The 10,692-nt window shown below is 38.8% G+C and overlaps 1 long non-coding RNA gene across 5 annotated transcripts; it reads right to left on the reverse strand.

The window, feature by feature from the left end:
• Nucleotides 1–6,090: 6,090 nt before the first annotated feature.
• Nucleotides 6,091–9,727, reverse strand: LOC139434107 (uncharacterized). Of its 5 annotated transcripts, none has more exons than XR_011643536.1 (4): nt 9,247–9,726; nt 8,509–8,587; nt 8,303–8,414; nt 6,091–8,029 (listed from the first exon to the last, which is right to left on the reverse strand). It is a non-coding gene; the product is annotated as an uncharacterized lncRNA (long non-coding RNA). The 5 variants fall into 5 exon arrangements; XR_011643537.1 differs by having other exon boundaries at nt 8,303–8,411; nt 9,247–9,725; XR_011643535.1 differs by having other exon boundaries at nt 6,091–6,436; nt 6,800–8,029; nt 8,303–9,727.
• Nucleotides 9,728–10,692: the final 965 nt, after the last annotated feature.

Genomic DNA, 10,692 nt, shown 5'->3' on the forward strand with positions numbered 1-10,692 from the left:
CCTGATTGGTTGAGAAAGTGGGTGGAAAACTTCGGAGCATCTGTCAATCATACACTGAGCCATCTGTAAAATAGTATTCATGTGTGATTCACTTCTTTATGAAGAAGTGGACTGCGGTGGGAAAACAATGTACATACATTCCACAAAAAGCACCAGCATCTTCTGTGTCCTGTAATCAGGCACCTAATTTCATTTATAATCTCCATAGAATATAGGCATACTGAATATATCTCACAATAGTCTAATAAACCCTTTACAAGGTATCATTTATTTAGAGATGTATTATTAATTGAGTGTCTATTTGAATGTGTCATTTTTGCTGTATTGTGTCCATTCCCGGTCAAATTAAGTAAATAGCCTTCACACGCTCACTAAATATCTCAAATGTCAACATTCTCCGATAGTAAAATGTCTAGTTTTTTGTTTATTAGAGTGATTTATTTGAGAAAAGAGACATTGCAAATAAATATATTATATATACCCATGGTATTTAAAAAAAGAAAAGAAAAAAGCATTTTACTCAAGTCGACCTAATAAACTACCACAGGAGGGCAGTATTTGAACAGGTACTGCAGCACTTAAATCCTTAAAAATGACCTTGGGTGGATAGGCATTTCTCGGTAGGTGTGTGGATAAAGCAAGCTGCCGATCAAAACGTTATTGTGCATTTGACTAAATGTATAACGTTTCCAAGTTCCAATCATAATTGTGTGGTTTTTGTAAAAATAATAAAAATCTATTTTACAGCAAAGTTAGTAATAATTCGCCTATAAGGGTTGTAGGTTAATATATATATATATATATATTAATTAATATATATATATATATATATATATATATATATATATATATATATATATATATATACAGAGGCGGATTTAGGATTGTAGGAGATCCGGGGCTTAGCCCAGGAGTTGTTGGGGGGGGGAGGGGTGCAGGGGTAAAGTGCTATTTTTTTTACAAGTGGGGGGTGGACCAAACATCCTTTAGGGGGGTCGTTGCCTCCTCTAGGGGGGTCCGGGGGCATGCTCCCCTCAGGAAGAATTTTTTTTAAATATTGAAGTTAAAAGCATCAATCTGGTGCACTTTGAGAGCAACATTAACCCTACCTCAATAATACCTTAAAGGGGACATATCATGCTATATTTGAACAATATATTGTAGGGCCATACCTATATAAAGTATATAAATAGTTTTTCTTTCAAAATACCAAACAGATCCTGCATGTTGCCTTCTGATGTGATTTAGCATGTTTGGCGTGTGTTGCCATTAGCATACCGCACCGCTATCAAACAACGCCGACACACCGTCCTCTTCCGATCCACTGCGCATTGCTTATCGTTTTATAGATCTATTCTCATCCACCATCTTTGTTTGTGACGTAAAGAGTGTAAGAGTCACGTTTCTGAATCGGGCACTCTGAGTGGATGCAGTCACAGCCAATCAGATTCAGAGTGTTGCCTGTCAGTTCCGTTGCCTGTCAGTTCTGTTGCTATGTTTCCGTTGTTATGTGTACTGAAACGAGAGCCGGTATAATTCCACGCGTGAAAACTAAATAAAAATTGGAATATGTTATTTTAGTGTCTTAAAAGTAGACTGAGGTATGAAGGGTTAACGTTACATCTTAGAATAATTTGTAGTCATGTTCTGTATACATACTAACATATAAGGGTATTGACTTAGTGTGGTTTATCTTTTTGTCGCTGCTTTTAATTTAAACTGAGCTGTTGTGTTCATCAGTAAAGTGGAACTTCTGTGTATTCATATCTTAAACTGCACTGTAACTTTTTATTCATGTATTTTTTCTTTTAATGTTTCTTTTATTATCTTTTACTGTTTTTAAATGCCTTTGTCTGAATGTCTTTCATTTTTGTAAAGCACCTTGAATTGCCTTGTGTTGAAAGGTGCTATATAAATAAACTTGCCTTGCCTTGGTTACTCCATGTTTACTAGCTATAAGATTAACGTTATAGTACATCACTCTTTTTCACTTCTTACTCAGTCAGCCAGAGTGCAGATATCACCATTAGATTCACACACCTGAAACATCATCCATTTCTTCACTGCTGGTGATGACATTGTTGTCAGTTGCTGATACTGCTGCTGCTGCTGCAGCTTGTGGCGCCTGCTTCGATGAAAATAACTTTCTAATATCCATAACTTAGGCTATTAGCTTAAAACTTGTCAGGCACTAGGAAGGATCACTTCTTCTTCAGGGCAGGGAGGGCTACGCAGTACGCAGGCTAATGTCCCGCAGCGGCTGCCTCTCTGGTGGACTCCGGTACTGCACATTACTCCCGAGACATTTAAAAAAAAAAAAAAAAAAATCTAATTTTTTATTTTTATTTTTTTTAAGTGAAACATCCGGGGCTTTTCAGAAAACATCCGGGGCTTGAGCCCAAGTAGCCACCCCCTAGCGCCGCCTCTGTATATATATATATATATATATATTAGGGGTGTAACGGTTCACAAACATTTCGGTTCGGTACGTACCTCGGTTTTTAGGTCACGGTTCGGTTCGGTACGTTTTCGGTACAGCAGAAAAAATTATCACAAAACATAACATATTTTTTTTTCATTATTATTAAACTGTGAATAATGTATTCACTCAAATCAATACAAAATATAATAAAATAAACATTAAGGTGCAGCATTTCGATGAACTGAAATAATCTGTATTTGAACTTTACTGTACTAGTACTCACAAAACAAACTATTAGTTTTGGGTTTTTAATTATTATTAAACTATGAATATTCACTCAAATAAATATAAAATATAATAAAATAAACATTAAGGTGCAGCTTTTCGATGAACTGAAATAATCTGTATTTGAACTTTACTGTACTAGTACCTAAGCAGCCAGCTTGACATTATGACTTGCTTGTCATTTCATGTTTTTCTAAAGAAAGATGAACTTGTCCACATTGCTTGCCGAAAGGGCAGACATGCTGGCACTAGCAATGTCTCCTGCTGTGGAGAACACCCTCTCGCTAGGGACAGAGGTAGCAGATACAGCCAGGTAGCGCTTTGCTAACATGGCAACATTGCCGTTTGTAATAGCTTTGGCTCGGTCTGACGTTTTTGCGAGTGGTGGAGGCTTAAATGCTAGCGGGAGTTGGGTTTGCACTTCAGTCTTTTGGTACCGGTGATATTCACGTTCGGGTGATGCCTTTTCAAATGAGTGTGCAAGTTTGAGGTATTGCCAGCCGCGTAACCAATGTTAGTTGAACAATGCCGACAAACAGCTTTGGTTCGGTCCACCTGTCTTTGTCCGTCATCCTTGTACGTAACTGCGAAACCAAAATGTTCCCAAACCGGAGACTTCAATGATGCTGGAGGATTTTCGAGCTCAACTTTATCTGCGTTCGCCATTTCGACAGTTCCTCAAATTACTGACTGCATTTGAACGCATCCCTCTGACCAGCTCGTCCAATGAAATGACTTGCTCGCTCTATGACGCGATGAACACAATGGGAGAAAATGACTCTGAATGCTGCGACGCAGCACCTGAGATTACTTCCAAGAAGTTGTTCACGTTCTCAATTGTTTACGTTTAACGTTATATTCGTTCGGTACACTTCGGTACACACGTGTACCGAACCGAAGGGCCCGTACCGAATAATTTCGGTACGGGTACGTGTACCGTTATATATATATAATGTAATGTATATTAATGTAATATATATATATATATATTATATATATATATATATATATATATATATTAGGGCCGGGACTTTAACGCGTTAATTAAGATTAATTAATTACACAAATTAACGCATTTTAATCGCACTTATTTTTGCACAGCGGAACGTTTCTCACTGGATGAGTTTCAGGCGTACCGATTATACTGGAGCACCAACTAACGTTCATGACTTCAGCATGGGACTTCAAACAACAACACACCACGGTGAACAATAGTCAAACATGAACGAACAACCTGATGAGACCGCTTTGGTCGGCCCCGTGGATGGGACATTTTGTTTTAAAAAACGGACGGATGGAAGCGTCGACAAGAGCACGGTTGTGTGCTCGACATTAGGGCTCGACATTAAGGACTTCCCGATGGCCCGGGGCCATCTAGTATTGAGCTCGGGCAATGAAGCCTCACCTGCTGGTTGCCCGATCAGGCAATCTATTTTGCCAGTATCATGCAGCTGGCGGATCTAGTAATGAGTGACCCGACAGTAAAACTAAACATATCTATAACTAGTTTAGGTAGTTTGAGAGGTAATTAAAATAGCTACGTGTGATATTCTAACCTGAAGTGTGTGTTTTGTTCCGCTCACCGCTGCATGTGATGCAGAGCTGCGTGTCGAGTCTCGACTCGTCAGCAGCAGCTGATCTCTCTCCCGTCAGATTAGACTTCACTCGCGTTTATGTCCATATCGATCAGATCCAGCTAGTTCTAGTTAATGATAGGACTACCTGCTTATTAAAAGACAACTACACAATACGTGTCGCTATGCAACTGGATGAGGCCACAAAGTATAGCGCAGCATTATGCATTTGTTTACATGCCCACCGGAACCCCGAGGCATTACCAACAGATCAACGCACAATCAACCCATACAGGACATCTCTTTCTCCACATTAAGTGTTAGACATTAGAGTTGACTATTCTTGTCTGTCACATAAGTGGCGCAACTGTAGCGGTATTGCTCTAAAAGGGAAATTATTTTGACCGAAGATATTTAGATTTGCCGGGTAACGGGAACTCTGACGTGTGCTTCGCGGATGCGCTCGGCTCCTCTCGACTGCTGCTCGGGTCTGCTCGGTCAGCTTCCGGATGAGGAGGCATTCGTTCGACCAACTTACAGTTGTTAACATTACAAACATTTTTAACAGGGGCCATAATAATGTAAATAATGTTTGTTTTGGCAGTTATAACTGAATGTAATGTTTTCCATCTGGGAAGGCATTTGCCTTCATCAGATGGAAAGTGTTTTGACCAACAACTTAAGTATTTCTTAAAGCTATGCAGGGCATGCAAGCGAGCAAACACAAACAAGAACAAACAAACAAGTGAAATGAAGAATACAATTGAAATTGTACAATATAATATTGTGGTGGTTCATCTTATAATTCAGTCTAGAGAATGCACCAGACAGCATCTAAGACCTGCAAAAATCTAAATGTTCTAGGGGGACGGAGGCCCCCCAAACCCTTCGTGCCATTTCGTCCGCATGCATTTTTCAGGGCAATCTCTATTGGGCTCAGGGCCATCTGTAAATTAGCTTAGATGGCCCACAGGGCCATCTCCCAAAATCCTTAAAGAGCTTACGAAATGAAGGACAATACTGTTCTTATTACGATAATATATATACTATTATTAATGGGAAATCATGTCATTCATGACAATATGCCCGCAGTATTTATAAATCGTGGTTTATTACAACTTTCCATGCTCACTTCCGATGTTACACGACCGCTCCGAACAAAACAGCTTTCGCCGGTTAGTGACGTCACGCACGTCACGAGTAGAACACCTGTTGAATAATACACTACCTCTGTGGCTGATGTCGGACTCTGGAGACAGAATCGAGTGACAGACAAGACTCATTTGGCGGAGATCCGATGCGGCAACAGAACACAGACTGGTATACATTTGACTTTAATTCATAGAGATTCTCAATAAATAGTAAATAAATAATAATACATCGTAATGTAGCAGGCAAACTTGGCTCAGGCAACAGAACAGAGACTGGTATATACATTTGACTAAAATTCAGAGATTCTCAAAAAATAGTAAATAAATAATAATGACTCTGCTGAAATAACCAGTTTAGATACATATAGCTGGTCAGGCTGTTGTAAATTGACCAGCCAGTATATATTAGGCTGGAATGGTTGGCTGGAGAGGGGTTTTGGACACTTCAGCTGGCCAGGATGGCTGGTTTATCCATCTATCACCAGCTTATGTTTAATAATAGTATTAAATATACCCTGCTGGGAGCTTACCAGGATTCCAGGTGACCAGCATACATTAAATACTGGTATGATTATTTAAACAAGAGAACATAAATATATTACAAAGATTCATTGTGTCATGTATTCTGGTATCTACAAAATAAAGACATTGTATAGTGTTCACAATAGTATTTTAATTTAATAAATAGCTAGTTAATATAATAAAATACACAGTAACAATACAATAATTATACAAATAACAACCAACCTGCAAATCAACCTACACATCAAAATAAATATATTATCTAAAACCGGTGCATTTGATTTAAAATAAAAGTAATACATAGAATTCAATATTTAAATGGTAACAAAAACCGTAACACTATGTATGATAAGAACAAGGCAACAAAGAAAGTGTTTGTTGTTTTTCCTTGTTCATGTCTATAATGTTTCCCGTTGTGTAGCGTCCAGCCTTTCCCAATCTGACCTGCACTTCTGTCTGTTGAAGCCACTTCTTGAAGCAAACTGAAAAGAAATGTACAGATATAAGTACACTGTAAAAAGAAAACTTAATATTTACATTAACATTTGGGCTGCTGTGGTTGCCAGAACAGTTAAAGTATAATACATTACAAATTACAGTTGGTTGGCATAGAGTCTAGACGTTACAGTCAACAATTGCTTATGGTGAATTACAATGGCAAAAACAAATAGAGCTAGTGTACACGGTGCAGCTGTATTATCTGGGAAATAGAAGAATCGGATCAGGATTCGGTATTGGCAGACAATCAATATCAAATGAATCGGATCATTATTAGCATCTGATCACCTTTGTCGACTTGCAGCCTAAATACAAAGATAACTCCACTCCTCTCCTACCACTCTTACCTCTAATAAGCCTTGGTAGAACTAGTGTCCGAGTCATAGGGTCCAGAGGCCTGTACTACGAAGCCGGTTCAACCTAACCTGGATATGTTTGAGTTAGCCGGTTGGCCTAATCCAAAACATACGTGCTCTTGCTAAACGGTCCTACGACGCGGGTTATCAAGTGGATCGCTCAAGCCAGCCGTGTCCTATCTAGTTAGGTGCGCGTTCACATGAAAGGGGTGGTATCTGGAGCATTCGACCAATCACAAACATGGAGAAGCGTACCGACAGCGCAGCGTCATACTTCCTGAATGAAAAGTGCACTTTAATACTAGTCAAATATGAAGAAGTTAAACTTTAAACATCCATGACTTAAACACTTGATCAGGATCAAAGCCACAGAGCTGCACCTGCAAGGTGAATACAGCTGGGAACAGAACAAGTGTTTGAATGCGTACATTAACAGGTTTATGATATCACTGCCCCGTCTAAAACACGATCTGACTTTCATTACATTTGACTCGAGTGTTTCCTCAACTTAATGTGTTGCTTAAAATAATACTTCTGCATACAGTATGTGACACTGAGTGTTGCACGGCCAGATACGGCTCAGCTGACTCAGATCAGGAGATATATGATATATTATGAAGTGATATGCCGCGGACTGTACTTAATGTACTCTGATCCGGTTACTTATGTTGTGGCCGATATTTAAGTAAGCTTTCTTAACGCTAATGTTATAATAGTCAGATTGCTCTGAAGATGGAGGTGATATTCTATTAATGTTCACGTTCACACAGTCGGTGATTTCTGCCGGCCGTCTTTCCTGCGACGGCAGCTTTTCTGTATTTCCTTTCTCCTGTAATATGACTTGATCGCTTTAAACTCCGCACACTGAGCTCTGATTGGTCAGCAGGCAGTGCTTTCACTGAGTTGAGCTCTTAGCCTGCAACCTAACCTGCTCCGGGGCAGTTTAGCCGTTCAGCATAAGTTACCATGGAGATCTAGCCCGCTAAAAAGAGAACCAGCTTCGTAGGACCGGAAAGCCGGAGTTTTCCCTGAAGTTAGCCGCGAAGAGAACATCCTGCTTCGTAGTACAGGCCTCAGGACTGACTGAAGACATGTGGAACAGAGGACAGGCATGGTTCCATGTACAGGAAACTGGAACTTTGAACAGGTGTTTTCATCTTTTCTGCCTGAAGATTCACAAGTTCTTGATCAGGTGTTTGATGTGGGCTGGCATGATCCTTTCTGCAGCGATAAATAAAGAAAACAAAGATTTTTTTTTTAATAATGGTAATGATGGTAACAACAATAATATTAGTATAATTATGTATATAGCTAGCACTTACACAATTGCAAAGTGATTCTCACAACAAAAATAAAGAACAAAACAATATCAACAATAAAAAACAAATTATTACAGGAATGTTGAGACAAATAAATGTTTTTTTCAGGAAATGACCTTCCAAAGGCTAAATTCAAACTCAATACCATAAATAACTGGGTACCAAAGTGCTTTACCTGATAGAACACGCTCCACACGGAGCAGCAACCATCCGGCTCGGCCTTTTGCTGCATATCATCTCCTCCCTCTATCTCTCTCTCTCTGGTGTTAGGTTCCAGTAGATCTCTACTATCCAATAAAACAGAAATTCCCCAAAAAAATCATATTAAAAAAGTTAAAAACAATGACTTGCTGTTGGCATTGAAATGGATTAGAATCTCACCTTTTTCCTGGATGTCAGGAAGGCCATGGAGTCGTTCCCTTCAAGTCCGCAACCAGTCATAGGAGTTCAAATGCAAAGCCTGAATGATGACAAGAGCGAGAGACATACATTTTACAATTATATTTTTAATTCATACCAGAGCAGTGTGTACAGGCCCTGTACGACATGCAAAGAACAGATCAAATCCCCTGACAGACTCACACACTTTGGTGATGTCCTCATCTGATAATGTTTCATTTTTTAGCAGCAAAGTAACATGTATGTCAGACCCAACTCATTTACAGTATGTTTTGCATCTCCTCAACAATGGTCTGTATAGTTGAGTAGAAAAAAACTGTCCCTACAATTTCAGGTAGATTAACACACATTTGTAAGAAAAGTTTACAATGAAGCACAAAATCCCTCTTTGTATTAAGCGAGCTGCCACAGAAAGTGCAGCTTAACATGCTAACCTTTGGTGAGCTACAGTAAAGCTAACTTCATGCTCAACACAAAACCTTTAACGTGCATTACATTGACGATTTTAAACACAACTTAACTTTCTCTACTTGTAAGATAACGTTTAGTTAACTTACCCTTAAATAACTACATCACGTTTTTCAGTGGAAACACAAACTGCAGAAAACGTTAGCTGCTAACTGTTGTTAGCTAAGACAGCTAGCTCTTAAGGGAAGTAACATAGCCTCATGGCAAACGTAAGGTTGAGTTAACGTAACGTTGTAAGAAAGCAAAACGAACCTTCGAGAAAGCGTTTACTCTCTCTCCTTAGCGGGCATTGTTGATTGTTCGAAACACGATCTCTTGATGTGCTGCCCCACACATCGTCGGTTTCATCGACCCCGGGTTACCTGGTCTAGCAAAGGTCCGCCTCGTACGACGCACTTGTTTTGTCCATATACGCAACATTTGATCATTTTTTGGCCACAAAAACATCCCATAACCAGATGTTGAGACGGCCCCACATCCCCATACAACATATCGCTTGCCAATTATTCTTGGCGTCTTATTGCTGTGCATCCTTTGTCGTAATATTTGGCCCTTCAATGCATTCAAACGGAACTGAGCTCAGCTGTGTTCCACTCATGACGTCACCGCCGGAAATGGCCGAAGTTGATGTTTCCGGCGCAACGAACGATTGTTACTAACTGACAACTTTTGTATGCTGTTATAATCGTGATTTATTAAAAATAGATCAATAATAAAAAAATCATATGGCACATTCCACAATACAAATGCAACCTCTATCATATACTAAGCCCACTAACAGGTGCTAAAAGCATTTCGTAAGCTCTTTAATGTCATGCACTTGGACTGTAGACCACTTGGAGTAAAATCCATGTGAAAATTGCTTCTCACTGTTCTCAGGTCAAATATGTATATTTGATTACAAATGTGATTAATTTCGATTAATTAATTACAAAGCCTCTAATTAATTAGATTAATCGAGTCCCGGCTCTAATATAAATATATATATAAATATATATATATATATATATATATATATAAAAGGACTGTAATAGGTTACTTTTAAGTACTTTGGTTACTTTTTAAAGAGGATGAAAGCAGATTAACAGTGACTTCTATTTTGGTTATTTACCTCCCAATAACAAGTTAAACTTGTGCTTGAAACATGCTAAAATAATACTTTATTAAACACTCTAAAACGTTTTAATTTAAAAAAAAGTCTACTCAGACTGGCACTGTGTCTTTTCCTGTAGATGATAAACTGCTAAATTAACTTAAATAAATAAATGTCTGAAAGCAGCCAGACAACTACTCCACTGTGTGAATGTGTTTAGCTTAATGCTGTTTGACTACTTCATGAGGATCTGATGTGTCCCAAAAGCTGCACTTCAAGGCCAAGATAAATCTGTTGGAGATCAAAGCTCAGAACAGTGGCTAGCAGGCAGCTGTGCAGATTTTAATGAGCGTTAAATCATATTTTTTTCGTCCATTAATGAGACTGAGGGTATTCATTTCCAGACTCGAGTGACAGTCTTCACCTGATGACCCTTACACACAGAGTGATACTTAGTTAATAACTTCTCCCAGCATTGTGCACTCTTAACTCAACATTTTTCATTTCATTTTTGACAAATCATACAAGGCCTCTGCAGCATGATGTATTGAGTTGAAACAGATCAAAGCTTGTGCCACATCAATGTTACTTAAATGACAATGTAA

Source organism: Pseudochaenichthys georgianus, chromosome 7 (assembly GCF_902827115.2).
Source record: "Pseudochaenichthys georgianus chromosome 7, fPseGeo1.2, whole genome shotgun sequence".
Lineage (NCBI taxonomy): Eukaryota > Metazoa > Chordata > Actinopteri > Perciformes > Channichthyidae > Pseudochaenichthys > Pseudochaenichthys georgianus.